The sequence below is a fragment of the Cervus elaphus genome, chromosome X (genome assembly GCF_910594005.1).
Source record: "Cervus elaphus chromosome X, mCerEla1.1, whole genome shotgun sequence".
Lineage (NCBI taxonomy): Eukaryota > Metazoa > Chordata > Mammalia > Artiodactyla > Cervidae > Cervus > Cervus elaphus.
The window spans coordinates 146,881,980-146,899,294 of NC_057848.1; the positions used below are offsets into that span (position 1 = coordinate 146,881,980).

Genomic DNA, 17,315 nt, shown 5'->3' on the forward strand with positions numbered 1-17,315 from the left:
TATATGATTTCTGTTAGGCTTTAATCATGTACAATCAGGGTAATGAATTTCACAAATGGAAAGAATGTGAGCAGGATTTGTATTCTATTTTCCCATATGTTGTGGGGTTCCTAAGTTAAATCAGAACCAGTAATACCAAACTTATGTTTCCATAGGCCCATTACAATATGTTAAAATCTTACACTCAACTAAGGTTTAGAATTTCTCTTTATTTAGAGAATTGAATAGTGTTTAAATAAGTGGAAACAATCCCTTCAAAAATATTATTTCATTAATAATTTATTTTCAACCAATAAATTACCTAACATTGACATTTTAAATGTTTCATGCTGCAGTAGAACATGGTTTTATTCAGTATCATTCTTTCCATTTGAGAAGAAATCATAAATTCTATGCCTCTAAAGATTTCATTATAATTTTTAAATTCTCTTTAAAAAAAAATCTTCATAAGATACTTCAAGAGAACTCTAAGACTTCATCTCTGTTCAAAAAAAATACTGTATATGAAAACTACCAGAAAATACATCATTTCTTCCTATCACAAGGCTCTCAGAGGGATACCAGAAGGAACACTAGCTTAGTGTTAGATTTCAAGAGGGGGGAATACTTCATGTGAAATTAACTGAAATGAACATTGTCTTCCTCAGAAAATCATCTCCCTTTTATTTTTGTATGAGACTGAGATAGTAGAGCTGCAAGACTGAATTTCAAAAAGGAGCAAGTTAGAACACAGTTCAACTATATTGTCAATCCATGACAGCCAAAGTTTTTTTGCAAGACAGTTGAGAACTGATCATCAGCCTTCAATCACTGTGACTTTATTAAGATGAGAAAGCTGAAATGGTGATTTGACAGTCACTTTTTTTTTCTTTTGCTCTCCTAAAACCTCAGAAACCTCTGAGCATTTTGAAATGATTAATTCATTCACATTAATAAAAGTCTGTTAAGACACATTTTAATTCACAAAACAAAATCAAAACCCATTCACTTGCTGTAAAATGTCACCATTATCATTTTAGTCAGAGTCAGGGAATTTTTCAAATAAGCACTGAGAATAAGCTATTTTAACTCCAGCTCCTATAAATGATGATAGCCCATTTCAGTTTTCTAACCAAGGACCTGGAGTTCCTATAAAGACATACATGAAATGTAGTCCAAAAAGCCAAATCATAAGACACATCTGAGGAACTGCCACATTAAAGTGCAAACCTGACTCAGGCATGCATTCCTAAAAACAGAATCCCATTTCCTAGCCACTGCAGTAACAGGAGCAGCAGGAAATCTTCAAGTTGATATCTTCAGCCTTCAGGTTAGCAATGAGAATGAGTTCCTCTCTAAGTGTGAGTTTAATCAGCGCTGCCCAAGAAACTCCAGGAGCCAACTAGACACCATAAGACCTTCTAGCTTAACCACACTATTCCTTCACTCTTGTTCAAAATATTATTTCTTCACTCATTTCATTTCTAAAAGGCAAAACGGCTAGTTTATGATTCTATTTCTTTAAATTGGTTTGGAAAGCATCAATTTGGAAACATCAAGATCCTTAATTGAATCTTTCAAAACAGTTGTGAATTAGGGAAAACAAAAATGAATTATGGAGCATTTCACACATTCAACATCTTGGTCAATCTACAGTCATCATTACAAACTTCTTTAAGGCAATTTATTGCATTTCTATTGAAAGACAGATTAAATGAATCTAGTCATAGACATTCAAGCTTTGCTATACTCATTGCAGAATTAAAATTTCGACCCAGAAATTCCAATGCAAACTATATATAAACATTCACTGAGGTTCTCAGGTATTTTCTTATTGTTACATAGTAGCTCATGCTATCAGTGACCTAATTTCAAGAAGCTTCAGTTTCTAGATGAAAGGACCTGAGATTGTTTGCCTGTTTTCCTGTTAAGACTACTACTCAACTAGGCAAAACTGTAGACAAAGAAGGCAGGACAGTGGCTGCTAGAGGCTGGGAAAAGGGGAAATTTTGGAAAGGTCTGCTAATGGGTATAGGGGTTCTTTAGGAGAGATGATGAAATTGTTCTGAAATAGACACTGGTGATGGTTATACACTGGGGTGAATATTTTCTAAACACTACTGATTATACACTTTAAAATGCTGAAGTTTATGCTATGTGAATTTTATCATAATTAAACTTATTCTGAAAACAAAACAAAAAGAATACCATTCACTACTGGGCTACTCATAGATCACTACTAAATCTTATGCAAAATGAGCATATCACAGTGATTATAAGCAAGCAGTCTGTCTGGGTTCTTAACCCAGTTTTGCTACCTATCAGCTTTGTAATTTGGGGCAAATAACTTCTTCAAGAAAGGTCTGTCTAGTTAAAGCTATGGTTTTTCCAGTAGTCATGTATGGATGTGAGAGTTGGACTATAAAGAAAGCTGAGCACTGAAGAATTGGTGCTTTTGAACTGTCATATTGGAGAAGACTCTTGAGAGTCCCTCAGACAGCGAGGAGATCCAACCAGTCCATCCTAAAGGAAATCAGTCCTGAATATTCATTGGAAGGATGGATGCTGACGCTGAAGCTCCAATACTTTGGCCATCTGATGAGAAGAACTGACTCATTTGAAAAGACCCTGATACCGGGAAAGATTGAAGGTGGGAGGAGAAGGGGACGACAGAGGATGAGATGGTTGGATGGTAGCACTGACTCAACGGACATGAGTTTGAGTAAACTCCACGAGTTGGTGACTCTTCAAAGTCACCAACTGGCATGCTGCGACCCATGGGGTTGCAAACAGTCAGATATGACTGAGCAACTGAACTGAACTGAACTTCTTCAAATAGTTTCTTCATTTCTAAAACAGGATTATTATAGTACATATAACATAATACCTGGAACAGCACTGGCATATAGAACAATCTGAATAGATGAAAGCTATTCTTGTTACTGTTTTTATTGCAGCTAACTGTTGTCACCATTATTGTTATCATTACTATTATATTATTACCACCATTGCAGACTTAACTCACATCCCTCTCACCTGTGAAACTATCTCCATCTATCAGCTTTCTTTACATGCCACCCCACACTATTGGCTTATATCTTTAACTATATGTCTTTTGTTCTACCCAAGTGCCTCCGGGGTGAGGGTGTGTTTTATTCATCTTTTTAATCCAATGATAAATACATGTTAACTAAAATAAAATGAATAAATAAGACAGACTGAATGTGGTTGCTATTATATGCAGTTGAATGTCAGCATTCAAACTCATCATTTCATAAACACTTATTAAACATATACTAGTTCCAAGATTGTATGCAATGGTGCAGTGGGGACACAAAGATAATGCAACGCACTCTAATGAAAGCTCACAGGCCAATAAAGGAGACAAATACTTGCCTACTTAATTAGACTGGCCCTACTGCCAGATGGTGAGTATAATGCGCTAAGGGAGTAGAGAGAGGAAATCTATTAATTCTGCTCCAGGTTGGACGTGGTGAAGTCATAGGGAAAAGCCAAGCGAGGTCATAAAGGAGAGATTTTATAAGGGAAAGGGAATCCTGGGTCTAGGACAAGGGATGAGTGCAATTGTCAGTCTGGGAGGCAGAAAAGCCTATCCGTAAACATGCTCACAGGCTTCCCTGACGGCTCAGGCAGTACATATTGCGGTGCTCCTATGTTGGGTGCATATATATTTATAATTGTTATATCTTCTTCTTGGATTGATCCTTTGATCATTATGTAGTGTCCTTCTTTGTCTCTTTTCACAGCTTTTATTTGAAAGTCTATTTTATCTGATATGAGTATTGCGACTCCTGCTTTCTTTTGGTCTCCATTTGCATGAAATATTTTTTTCCAGCCCTTCACTTTTAGTCTGTATGTGTCTCTTGTTTTGAGGTGGGTCTCTTGTAGACAGCATATATGGGGGTCTTGTTTTTGTATCCATTCAGCCAATCTTTGTCTTTTGGTTGGGGCATTCAAACCATTTACATTTAAGGTAATTATTGATAGGTGTGGTCCCGTTGCCATTTACTTTGTTGTTTTGGGTTCACGTTTATACAACCTTTCTGCATTTCCTGTCTAGAGAAGATCCTTTAGCATTTGTTGAAGAGCTGGTTTGGTGGTGCTGAATTCTCTCAGCTTTTGCTTATCTGTAAAGCTTTTGAGTTCTCCTTCATATCTGAATGAGATCCTTGCTGGATACAGTAATCTAGGTTGTAGGTTATTCTCTTTCATTACTTTCAGGACGTCCTGCCATTCCCTTCTGGCCTGGAGGGTTTCTATTGATAGGTCAGCTGTTATCCTTATGGGAATCCCTTTGTGTGTTATTTGTTGTTTTTCCCTTGCTGCTTTTAATATTTGTTCTTTGTGTTTGATCTTTGTTAGTTTGATTAATATGTGTCTTGGGGTGTTTCGCCTTGGGTTTATCCTGTTTGGGACTCTCTGGGTTTCTTGGACTTGAGTGGCTATTTCCTTCCCCATTTTAGGGAAGTTTTCAGCTATTATCTCCTCAAGTATTTTCTCATGGCCTTTCTTTTTGTCTTCTTCTTCTGGGACTCCTATGATTCGAATGTTGGGGTGTTTCACAGTGTCCCAGAGGTCCCTGAGGTTGTCCTCATTTCTTTTGATCCTTTTTTCTTTTTTCCTCTCTGCTTCATTTATTTCCACCATTTTATCCTCTACCTCACTTATCCTATCTTCTGCCTCCGTTATTCTACTCTTGGTTCCCTCCAAAGTGTTTTTGATCTCATTCATTGCATTGTTCATTTTTAATTGACTCTTTTTTATTTCTTCTAGGTCTTTATTAAACAATTCTTGTATCTTTTCAATCTTTGTCTCCAGGCTATTTATCTGTAACTCCATTTTGTTTTCAAGATTTTGGATCATTTTTATTATCATTATTCTAAATTCTTTTTCAGGTAGATTCCCTATCTCCTCCTCTTTTGTTTGACTTGGTGGGCATTTTTCATGTTCCTTTACCTGTTGGGTATTTCTTTGCCTTTTCATCTTGTTTAGATTGCTGTGTCTGGAGTGGACTTTCTGTATTCTGGAGGTCTGTGGTTCCTTTTTATTGTGGAGGATTTACCCAGTGGGTGGGGTTAGACGATTGGCTTGTCAAGGTTTCCCGGTTAGGGAAGCTTGCGTCAGTGTACTGGTGCGTGGAACTTGATTTCTTCTCTTTGGAGAGCAATGGAGTGCCCAGTAATGAGTTTTGAGATGGGTCTATGTGTTAGGTGTGACCTTGGGCAGCCTGTATGTTGACATTCGGGGCTATGTTCCTGTGTTGCTGGAGAATTTGCGTGGTATGTCTTGCTCTAAAACTCATTGGCTCTTGGGTGGTGGTTGGTTTCAGTGTAGGTATGGAGGCTTTTGGACGGTCACTTATTGCTTAAAGTTCCATGTAGTCAGGAGTTTTCTGGTGTTCTCAGGTTTTGGGCTTAAGTTTCCTGCCTCTGGATTTCAGTTTTATTCTTCCTGTAGTCTCAGGACTTCTCCAACTATACAGCACTGATAATAAAACTTCTGGGTTGATGGCGAAAAGATTCTCCCCCGTTAGGGACACCCAGAGAGGTTCACAGAGTTACATGAACAGGAGAAAAGGGAGGAGGGAGATAGAGATGAGCAGGAGGAGAAAAAGGGGGACTCAAGAGGAGAGAGACAGATCTACGCAGCTGTCTGTTCCCAGAGTGTTCTCCGTATCTCAGACACCTACAAGGATTCACAGAATTGGATTGGGAAGAGAAGGGGAAAGGAGGAAATAGAGGTGTTCTGAGGTAGAAAACAGAGAGTCAAGATTGGGAGAGAATAATCTTCGGTTTAAAGATAGGGCTTCTCTTTTTTTTTTTTTTGTAAGGTTATAGTGTAGTGAAAATGAAAATGAAGAGTAGTAGAGGAGTACTAGAGGACTTTAAAAGAAATAAGAGAAAAAGAAAAATAGAAAATAAAAGAGAAAACGGAAAGAAAAAAAAGAAGAAAAAAGAAAAAAAAAGAAAAAGAAAAAAAAACAAAAAAAAGAAAGAAAGAAAAAAAAAATTTTTTTTCCCCCTAATTAAAAAAATCGTAAAAATCTATGAAAATGAAAGTTAAGGAGTAATGGGGGAGTAATAGGGGATTTTAAAGGAAAATAAAAGAGAGAAAATAAAAAAGAAAAAACATAAAAAGAAAAAAAAATTTTTTTTTCCTTACTTAGAAAAAAAAAAGTAAAAATATATCTAGGAATTTCTCTGGAGCTGCTGCGGTAGTGTGGGTTCGGCTCAGTTTCAGATAGCTCCTCGTTCCAGCTTACACTTCTCGATATCTACAGGGCCCTTCCGGTGAAGTCGGTTTTTTCTACAGGGATTTTAATCTGTTGCACCAGTCCCTTCTGAAGCGGTTCCCTTTGTTTATTTGGCTTCTGTTTGCCGGTCTCTTCAGAGCCTCATTTCCGCCCTGACACAGGCGGGCGGAGATGGACTCTTATTCAGGTAGCTAGTTCCGTTCCGCTGCTGGGAGGGGCTGACGCTGCGGGGGTGGGCTGGCGCTGTGGGGCGGGGCTGACGCTGCGGGGAGGGGCTGGCCCTGCGGGGGCGGGCTGGCGCTGCCGGGAGGGGCTGACGCTGCTTTCTCCGTCTGCGCTGCTCAGGCTCCTGGCTGTTCTATATGGAGCGCGCCCTGCTCTGCGCTAGGTTCCAGCCCTCGGGTGTTCCACAAAAGCACGGAAGGAAAAGCTGCGCCTGCTCTCTGTGCCTTCCCCGTCAGAGCGGTCCAGGCAGCGAGGGGCTTGATGGGCGCACTATCTCCAGGTGTGGCACACTCACTCCCTTCCGCGGACCCAGTCTCAGTTTCCGCTGACGCCAGTCGGGTGCGCGCGCCTTCCGCCCTCTGCGTCCCCAGCCCCAGTCCCCGCCCGCGCCGGTCGGGTGCCTGCGCCCTGTGTCTCACCGCGACCTTCCCCTCCCCCCTGCCTCCTGCCTCCGGCGGGGCTGGGCGGGTCCGCAGCCTGCGAGCTCTTCTCGGGACTTTCTCGTCCCTTTGTTCTGCGAACGGCCGGCAGTGTGTTCCGGCCGGTTAATTTTCTCTCTCTCTTTTGGTCTCCCACAGTTCAAGTTGGCACCTCACAGAAGCTCCCTCCGATTGTCCTCAGGGCACTCAGGCCCGGACCCTAGCCCAAGCAAGGCCGCCTAAGACTCCCTTCCCGGGACGGGTCTCTGTCCTTAGCTCTTTTGTCTCACTTTTTATCTTTTATATTTTGTCCTACCTCCTTTCGAAGACAATGGTCTGCTTTTCTGGGCGCCTGATGACCTCAGCTAGCGATCAGAAGTTGTTTTGTGAAGTTTGCTCTGCATTCAGTTATTCTTTTGATGAATTTGTAGGAGAGAAAGTGGTCTCCCCGTCCTACTCCTCCGCCATCTTCTCCTGTTGTTCCGGCTCAGGCAGTAAAGAATCGGCCTGCAATGCAGGAGACCGGGGTTCAGTCCCTGGGTAGGAAAGATCCCCTGGAGAAAGAAATGGCAGCCTCTTCCAGTATTCCTGCCTGGAGAATTCCATGGACAGAGGAGCCTGGTGGGCTACAGTCCATGGGGTCGCGAAGAGTAGAACACGACTGAGTGGCTAAGCATGCACACACACGAACACGCTCACATCTGAATTCCTGGATGCTGTCAGGATGTTACCTTGCACAGTGCACAGACATGGCAGCTGTGATTAACTGAAAGATTTTGAGGTGGAAGACTATCATCTGGGTAAGCCCAGTGTAATCACAGCATCTTTATAAAAGGGCAGTAGAAGAATTAGATTCAGAGAGAGGGAACATGAGGATGAAAGCAAAGGTCAGAGACTGGGGTGATGCACTTTGAAGGTGGAGGCACAGGACACATACCCAGGAATTTCCATCGCCTCTAGAAGGTAGAAAAGGTCAGGAAACAGATTCTCTCCTGGATCCTCCAGGAGATATGCAGGCATGCCATCACCTCGATTTTAGTCAAGTGAGTCCAATGCATTTTGGACTCTGACCACCAGAACTGCAACATTAAAACCTGGGGTTGTTTAAAGTTGCTAAATGTGTAGTAACTGGTTACACCAGCAGTAGGAAACTATTACAAGCAAGGATGTGAGATGGCAAGCTTTAGGAATAAAGTGTAAATAGACTACAAGCTGGGGGCTATAAGGGACGGAGGTCAAAAATGTTCATGTAGGGTTCTTAATAGCAAACTACGCTAGATAAAAACTTGGGACTTTTCCACCACGCCCCCTACAATGTTTTCCATTCATATTCTAACTTCACCATCCAGTAACATTTCATGCAGCTTTATCTTTTTTAAAATCATGAAAACAAGTCTCCTTTTTGTCATCTCAAAAGCATACTCATAAATGTGGGTCATATACACACACATACTTCAGAATACACAAGATGACTCACCCAAGATTCTGACCTGCCTCCTTTCACACACTCCTAAGATTCTTTGCAGGGCTTCCCCACTTGCTCAGTGGTAAAGAACCCGCATGCCAATGTCAAAGACCAAGAAAGCAGGTTCGATCTCTGGCTCAGGAAGATCCCCTGGAGAAGGAAATGGCAACCCACTCCAGTATTCTTGCCTGGAGAATCTCATGAACAGAGGAGCCTGGTAGGCTATAGTCCATGGGTTGCAAAAGAGTAGGATATGACTTAGCGACTAAACAATAAAAGATTATTTGCAGTATATACAATGAAGAGTCATTGGATGCTTATAGGTAAATAATCTGAACAGTTTTAGAAACCATAGTTCGAAGGCAGAAGAAACTGGTAAACAGGCAGTGTTTCAGAAAGATAAACAAGATTAGCCTTAATGCAGTAGGGGTGAATAATGGGAGAACAGAATAGATTTGAAAATAAATAGAGCTTAGCGATTATTAAAAGAAGTGATGTTAAAAAGAAGCTTAAAAAGTGGACCTGAGGCAGTACAGTTTGAGGAACAAGGTCTATTATGATACGATTTATCAATATAAAAGAAACAGAGAAGACATTTTGGGCAATCAGGCTGGAGAAATACATGATATTATATTTGGGGCATGTAGATTTCAAATTCCCTGTGGAATCTCCTATTAGAAACATCTTGTATGCAATTAAATATATTAGCCAGAAGCCCAGTAGAGTGATGAAAGATAACAATGTTGCAACTATGGCTGATGTTAAAGACAAGGATTAGGATAAACTGGAAGAAAATATAGACCAAATACAGTTGACGAAGAAAGTTTCTACTTTCAACAGTGAAACTACAAATATTGATGATACAGGCATAAGAAATCAAAAGGGAGAAGAAGTGAGAAAAAGTAGTGAAGGGAATGTGAATCAGAAGTCTGTAGGTCAATGAAGCAAAGAAGAGCATTTAAGGACACAATCAGCAGAGCTTATGTATTGTAAGGATCAAAAACAGGCAAGTGCTTGAAAATTAAGATACTGCTGGTGACATCAGCCAGTCTCATAAGTAGACAAATGGGGGTAAAAATCAGAAAATTTAAGGAGAAAAAAAACAAAAATTTAAGGAGAAAAATCAGCTTCATTTGCTTGTTTCTTAATGATAGGATACAGAATTCATCCCTAGTTGAGAGTAAAGAAGTTGAAGGATAACTATAGTTGAGAATAGGGAAGACTAGGACCTATATGTAAACCAAAGCAAAGAGAAGCAGAGCCAGAGGAAGGAAGTGAATCTAGAAGGGAGGATACATTAGTCTGGAGAAGCTGGGAAAACTCCTCTTATAGGCAGAAGAGAAATAAAATACATTGGAATACAAAAGTAAGTTTAGAAGAGAAAGAGAGGGAAGTTTTACTCATTTGTCTTATTCAAGACATCATAAAGCAAATGAGTTGGTTTTAAAATGGGGATGAACTGGATTAAGAACTTGGGTTAGGCAAGCTACTTCTCTACAAGTCTCCTTTTTCTCATCTCAAAAGCATACACATAAATATGGGTCATATCTATTTCTTTTCATTTTATTTCACTTTAGACCTAGTTCTCCCCCAACATACTGACATAGTAAATACCTACCTTCCAGGTTTTATAACCTGTAAATAAAATAATTGTTTTTTATAGTGTTTAACATTGACATTTAATTGTAGAAATTTTTAAACACTATCACTTTTTCTCTCTTTTCTCTCCATTCCTGACTGCTATATAATAATTATTTACATTCCAAAGATGACCCATTATATTTTACTTAGTTCTTGAAGTTCTTGTATTATTAAACTCAAGATTATACTCTTTTTTTCCCACTCAACTCAAAATTTTTTTAAGTATCTATATCTGCATGGCACAGATAATATATTCTACCAAATGTACAATTTAAATAAAGGAATAGATTTTAAAGTTCTGGAAAGAGTCCCTATGGAGAGGATCAACAGACACTCTTATAGACTAACTAAAAGTTAGTTATAGTTACAAAAGTTAGAAGCTCTAAACAGTCAGCAAAAAACGAGACCAGGAGCTGACTGTGGCTCAGATCATGACCGCTTTATTGCAAAAATCAGACTTAAACTGAAGAAAGTAGGGAAAACCAGTAGAACATTCAGGTATGACCTAAATCAAATCCCTAGTGATTATACAGTGAAAGTGACAAATAGATTCTAGGAATTAGATCTGATAGACAGAGTGCCTGAAGAACTATAGACAGAGGTTCATGACATTGTAAGGAGGCAGTGATCAAGACCATCCCCAAGAAAAAGAAAGGCAAAAAGGCAAAACCGTTGTCTGAGGAGGCCTTAATAATTGCTGAGAAAAGAAGAGAAGTTAAAGGCAAAGGAGACAAGGAAAGATATACCCATTTGAATGCAGAGTTCTAAAGAATAGCAAAGAAAGATAAGAAAGTCTTCCTTAGCGATCAATGCAAAGAAATAGAGGAAAACAACACAATGGGAAAGACTAGAGATCTCTTCAAGAAAATTAGAGATACCAAGGGAAAATTTCATGCAAATATGGGCTCAATAAAGGACAAAAATGGTATGGACCTAAGAGAAGCAGAAGATATTAAGAAGAGGTGGCACGAATACACAGAAGAACTGTACAAAAAAGATCTTTGTGACCCAGATAACCACAATGGTGTGATCACTCACCTAGAGCAAGACATCCTGGAATGTGAAGTCAAGTGGGCCTTAGGAAGCATCACTATGAACAAAGCTAGTGGAGGTGATGGAATTCCAGTTGAGCTATTTCAAATCCTAAAAGATGATGCTGTGAAAGTGTTGCACTCAATATGCCAGCAAATTTGGAAAACTCAGCAGTGGCCACAGGACTGGAAAAGGTCAGTTTTCATTCCCATTCCAAAGAAAGGCAACGCCAAAGAATGTTCAAACTACTGCACAAGTGCACTCATCTCACACACTAGCAAAATAATGCTCAAAATCCTTCAAGCCAGGCTTCAACAATACGTGAACAATGAACTTCCAGATGTTCAAGCTGGATTTAGAAAAGGCAGAAGAACCAGAGATCAAATTGCCAACATCTGCTGGATCACAGAAAAAGCAAAAAAAAATCCAGAAATACATCTACTTTTGCTTTACTAATTACATGAAAGCCTTTGACTGTGTAGATCACAACAAACTGTGGAAAATATTTAAAGAGATGGAAATACCAGACCACCTGACCGGCCTCTTGAGAAACCTGTATGCAGGTCAGGATGCAACAGTTAGAACTGGACATGGACCAACAGACTTGTTCCAAACAGGAAAAGGAGTACGTCAAGGCTGTATATTGTCACCCTGCTTATTTAACTTATATGCAGAGTACATCATGAAAAATGCTGGGCTGGATGAAGCACAGGCTAGAATCAAGATTGCTGGGAGAAATATCAATAACCTCAGATATGCAGATGACACCACGCTTATGGCAAAAAGTGAAGAACTAAAGAGCCTCTTGATGAAAGTGAAAGAGGAGACTGATAAAAGCTGTCTTAAAACTCAACATTCAAAAAACGAAGCTCATAGGCATTCAGTCCCATCACTACATGGCAAATAGATGGGGAAATAATGGAAACAATGAGAGACTTTATTTTCTTGGGCTTCAAAATCACTGCAGATGGTGACTGCAGTCATGAAATTACAAGACGCCTGCTCCTGGGAAGAAAAGTTATGACCAACTAGACAGCATTCTAAACAGCAGAGACATTACTTTGCTGACAAAGGTCTGTCTAGTCAAAGCTATGGTTTTTCCAGTAGTCATGTATGGATGTAGAGTTGGAATATAAAAAAAGCTGAGCACTGAAGAATTGATGCTTTTGAACTGTGGTGTTGGAGAAGACTCTTGAGAGTCCCTTGGACTGCAAGGAGATCCAACCAGTCCATCCTGAAGGAGATAAGTCCTGGGTGTTCATTGGAAGGACTGATGCTGAAGCTGAAACTCCAATACTTTGGCCACCTCACGCGAAGAGTTGATTTTTTGGAAAAGACCGTGACGCTGGGAGAGATTGGGGGCAGGAGGAGAAGGGGATGACAGAGGATGAGATGGTTGGATGGCATCACCGACTCAATGAACATGGGTTTGAGTAAACTCCGGGAGTTTGTGATGGACAGGGAGGCCTGGCGTGCTGCGATTCATGGGGTCACAAAGAGTCAGACACGACTGAGCGACTGAACTGAACTGAACTGAACTTGAGTAATTTTTTTACAAATGGCACAGATACATTTCTGGGGTTTTGCTGTTGTTGCTGCTGCTGCTGTTTGTTTAAAACAATCCTAACCAGATCATTCATTCCTCTAGAGTCTGGGTAACAAGGGAATATTAAGGTTCCAGATCTTAAAACCGTTCTTCAATGGCCGTGGTGGTGGTGGTTTAGTCACTAAGTCATGTCCAACTCTTGCGACCCCATAGACTGTATCCCACCAGGGTCCTCTGTCCATGGGATTCTCCAGGCAAGAATACTGGAGTGGGTTGCCATGTCCTTCCCCAGGGGATCTTCCCAACCCAGGAAGTTAACCCAGGTCTCTTAAACAGAATGAAATTGAAAGTGTAAGTTAGTTGTACAGTCGTGTCCGACTCTTTGTGATCCCACGGACTGCAGCCCACCAGGTTCCTCTGTCCTTGGAATTCTCCAGGCAAGAGTACTGGTGTGGGTTGTCATTTCCTTCTCCAACCATTCTTCAATACTGATCATCAAAAATCAACTCATAATCTAAGAGGCCAAGGTAAGAGTAAAATCTTCAGTCATATAATTCTTGACAGATTCTCCTGCAGATCATGAAGAATGGTCAGTTGTCAAATAATGGTCCCTAACGCATGTGTTCCTTATTTAAAAATTATCCTGAGAATTACACATCAGCGTATGTTGCCATAGAGTAACTCAGCTTAAACACTATGGAACATCCTACAAACTAATAGACTGGAGTAGAGGCTGCAGTTGCTGTGAACTAACCAGCACACCAACCGGGTGGCTCCACTTGGCTGAAAACTTCATAGAAGGATCTTGTAAGCAAAGGGCTTGTTCAATTCTCACAACATCTGGACCACATCCTCCAGGGGGTGGGAGGCCAGTGGTGCTTAAGGAACTAACGGTCATTAGCAAATCTGCGATATAAAGAGTTGACTAAACTTCTATATAATCTACTAAGAAAATGGGGCCAATAATAGTGAAAAAGAGAGTATAAAATATACATTGACAGAAAACACTTAGAAAACCTTGAATTTTAGTAAATTTGAAAATATTACTGAACAGGTGGCTTTCTGGGAATGTAAATTTCCATAATTTACTAAACAAAAGAAAAACATGAATCAAACAAAAATCATTTAAAAATTCTAGATACCATTAAAGTATAAACTCCCAAACTTTCTGTCTACAGAAAATAACACAGATGAGCACTTTTAAACTTTCAAGGAAAACAGTGTTACAAGTAACAGAAGGTCATAATTATGGTTTTAAAAATATAGAAAAGCTTACATATTTGACAAAATACAATACTAGAATATAAGAAATTTAACAAATTTATAAGACTAGAATAACACTGGCAAGGGTAGTCAGTGTTACCACTTAGCTTTTATTTAGAAGTCTGAGGCAGTGAAATGAAGCAGAAAGTAAGAACAATAGCTATAAATGTTAGAAAGAGAGAAATGCAGAATTTTCATATTTATAGGTTATGATTATAAAAACATTTTAAAAAGGCTTTCACTATAAATGAAGAAAACTAATGTCCACCAAGATGAAAATATTGACCAGTTTGTCAATATTGACAAAAAAAAAGTTAAATTTTTCCAAATGGAATTTTTATTTTGCTTTTTGAAAAATTAAGTCTACAATTTGAATGGAAGAATAAAAAAGAGAGAAATTTAGAAAAAAAGATGAATTAAGTAGACCTTGCCTTGCAAGATACCAAAAGGCATTTTAATTCTAGACTAGTTGAAGCATACAGTATAGCCACAAAGATTGATAAACCTTACCAATGAAAAATATATACAACACTGCACCAGGTATCAGAATACATAGGAACAAAGCATGATAAAGAAAGCATATACCATTGAATAGAGGAATGAAATCTGTCTGCAGTAGTAAAAATTCTGGGATGGCCCTCCAAGATTCCTACCTCCTGTTGCTCTTACCCTGTAGAATCCCCCCACTTTGAGGTAAGACCTATAAATGTGATAGAATAACACTCGTATAATTAGGCTATATTATATGGTGAAAGTGAAAATATTTTGCAATTGTAAAAAAATAATCAGTCAATTTTAAGTTAATCAAAGAGAGATTACCCTCGGTGGGCCTGCCCCAATCAGGTGACTCTTTAAAAAAGAGTCTAGAGGTCACAGATGAAATATGTTAGAAATATGAAGCAGCAGAGATGTTTTCTTACCGGTCTTGAAGAAGAAACTGCCATGCAATCAAGAGAACCATACGTACATAGAGGCTACAGCCTCTAGGAGCTGACACCTTCAGTCCTACAACCACAAAGAGCTGAAATCCGCCAACAGCCACATGAACTTGGAAGAGGACCTCAAATCTCAGATGCATTCAACCCAGCTGATACCTTGCTTTCAGTCATATGAGACCCTCAGCAGAGAACCCAGCTATTTTGTGCCTAGACTTTTGACACACAGAAGTTGTGTGATAATACACCTGTGTTGTTTTAAACTGCTATATTTGTGGTAATCTGTTATGGTATAACAGGTAACTAACACATCAACTTAGTCATAAATCCAGATGGAGATTTATATAAAGAAAAACTTAATAAAGTATTATGTTTCTGATTACTAATAAGAACTATTAAAATAAATTGTAGGGAGTACCTATAAGATGAAATATTATGCAACTTTCACAAATAATTCTTGAAGTGAATCACTTGGAAAAACAGTCACAATAAAATGTTGAGAAGAAAAACAACACAATGTTGCATAGATAGCATGATTCTTATTATGAATAATATGAATATAGATAATAGAAAGATGACTGGAAAAAACTACATCACAGCATACAGTGCTGATTGTATCAACCATAAGTAGTTATACTGAGTTTGGCTTTCCTCCATATTGCTAAATGTTTGCCCAGTTTTTTTTTAAAAAATATATAAACATGTACTGCTTTTCATAAAAACACATTTGTATCATTTTAAAACTTCCTTAGACAAAGTTTTAAGTGTACATCAATAAATAAATGGATAAAGAAAATGTGAGGTACACACATTCACACAGAAAAAAATATTATTCAACCTTTAAAAAGAAGGAAATCTTTTAGTTTTTTACAACATGAATGAACCTTCGAGGGCATTATGCTAAGGGAGAGAAGCTAGGCACAGAAAGACAAATATGATCTGATCTCATGTATATTTGGAATCTGAAAAGGTCACACTCACAGAAGCAGAGAGTAGAATTGTAGTTTCTAGAGGCTGGGGGCAGGGATGGGTAGATAAAGTCACAGGGTATAAAGTTTCACTTACCTAGTATGAATAAGTTCTGGAGATTTAATGCACAATACGGTGACTACAGTTAGCAATGCTGTATTGTATACTTCAAAGTCTCTGAGAGTAAATCCTTAGTGTTCTGACCACACAAAAAATAAGGATAGCTATACGAGGTGATACATATGCTAATTAGCTTAAATGTGGTAATCACTTCACAATATATACATCTATCAAAACCCCAAGTTGTACACCTTAAATATATACAACTTTTGCTTGTCAATTATACCTCAATTAAGCAGGAAGAATAATTGTGAAGAAGAAAAGGTTTCACAAAATCAAATTAGCTCATTTTTCAAGAATCTGGATGATTTACTATTATAATTCTACAAGTCGAAAACATAACATTTCTCAATCCAAGAGCCATTGAGATAAATCATATTTTGCTAAATATTGTGCCACTCCAACAAGTTCCAGTATTATCAGTCATAAGGTCAACTTTAACGAGTTACTCATAAAAACAGTAGGGTAGCAATCACAGTCTAATTAAAATAGATTCTGGACAGACACATAAACACCCCCCACACACACACATTTCCTGGTCTGTTTATAATACCCATTAAATTTCTCAGGGCAGATGATAGGCACTAAGTGTTGACTGGATAACTCAAGGAATGAAATGTATACTAGAGGCAAGTGATTCCCTTAGAAGCATCCACAAGATAGTACTTTAAGGAAAGATTTTAAACTCTGGAATGAGCAGCAGAGATAATTGGATATGCTTCTAATAGAATGTTGAGCCTCTGGGGATTATCTGATCCTATATGTGCACTTTTGTGTATGAATATGCTATTTTATAACTAACTTTATAAAGTACACTTCTAGAAAGCTAACAGCAATACAAGTCATTCTTGTCCCTAGAAATAGAACACATTTGTGTCTAGTGTCAAATCTTTGGCCACCTGATGCACAGAACTGACTCATTTGAAAAGACCCTGATGCTTAGGAAGACTGAAGGCAGAAGGAGAAGGGGACAACAGAGGAGGAGATGGTTGGATGGCATCACCAACTCGATGGACATGAGTTTGAGCAAGCTCCAGGAGTTGGTGATGAATAGGGAAGCCTGGCATGCTGCAGTCCATGGGGTTGTAGAGACTCAGACACAACTGAGCTACTGAACTGAACTATGTCTAGTGGGATGCAGCTGATTACTGTCCTATGTATAGACCAGTTGTGGTAAACCCACTCCAAAATTCCTTTATTGCATATAAATTTATGGTTCTTTGACACCACCTCTGAATCATTTATCACATCTCTTCCACTTCTTTCATTAATTAGAGAAATAAATAAATCTTTGACATGTGTTCATTTTATAGTTTTATGAGTCATGATTTCTGAAAGTATGCTCTATAACTACATTCATTTACTATAATGAATGCTTTGAGATAAGAAAATTAATTTTTCAAGTTTCAAGAAGAAATTACAATAAGCTACTGTCAGTTAAGATTTT

The 17,315-nt window shown here is 38.8% G+C and overlaps 1 protein-coding gene across 1 annotated transcript in view; it reads right to left on the reverse strand.

Annotated features, from left to right (window-relative positions):
- The window catches only part of IL1RAPL1 (interleukin 1 receptor accessory protein like 1), a 1,418,929-nt gene that overhangs the window by 1,180,317 nt on the left and 221,297 nt on the right, over positions 1–17,315 (reverse strand). The window lies entirely within an intron of this gene.